The 611-nt window shown below is 36.2% G+C and overlaps 1 non-coding gene across 1 annotated transcript; it reads right to left on the bottom strand.

The window, feature by feature from the left end:
• Nucleotides 1-233: 233 nt before the first annotated feature.
• LOC111738974 lies at nt 234-352 on the bottom strand. Its single transcript, XR_002780050.1, has one exon. It is a non-coding gene; the product is annotated as a 5S ribosomal RNA (ribosomal RNA).
• Nucleotides 353-611: the final 259 nt, after the last annotated feature.

Here is a 611-nt window from a genome sequence, read left to right as displayed (position 1 = left end):
CAGTTCACACAATATGCTTAAACTTCACAGTTTGATTCAATACAACTGTCAATACAACTGTAAGTGGGCCTGTATTGATCCTCAAGTTACAGTCTTTTAACTTCTGCCTCTAGTCAGCAGGAAGAATAAGAAAAAAGGCAGCTCACTTCATTTACAATGAAGTTGATTTTCTAAAGGTAGGGTATTCAGTTCTTAAGAAAGAACATTCTTTTTTTATTATTATTATTTTTTTACGCCTACGGCACCTGGTCTTCCTAGGTGGTCTCCCATCCAAGTACTAACCAGGCCCGACCCTGCTTAGCTGCCAAGATCAGACGGGATTGGGCTTGTTCAGGATGGCATGGCCATAGACTAGAAATAACATTCTTATTCAGTTTTATTTTAGAGAAAACTCATTCTATAGAGTCGGCATAAGTAAGTGTCCAGGTGTTCTGGACAACAGATGCTCTGTTACCTGGAGTTTTTGTAAGTTATCTATTTAAGTAAAAATTGAATTAAACAAATATGAACAAATGTTTATTATGCATAGGTGTGCAAAGTATATTATGCATTTTAGGCAATATAGAAAATCAATATAAAGTCTACTTTCAGGAGCTTCTCTGTGTGTGTGT

Source organism: Pteropus vampyrus, unplaced genomic scaffold (assembly GCF_000151845.1).
Source record: "Pteropus vampyrus isolate Shadow unplaced genomic scaffold, Pvam_2.0 Scaffold45, whole genome shotgun sequence".
NCBI lineage: Eukaryota > Metazoa > Chordata > Mammalia > Chiroptera > Pteropodidae > Pteropus > Pteropus vampyrus.
Note: the sequence above shows the minus strand (reverse complement) of the source record. Positions and strands in the feature narration are given on the sequence as shown.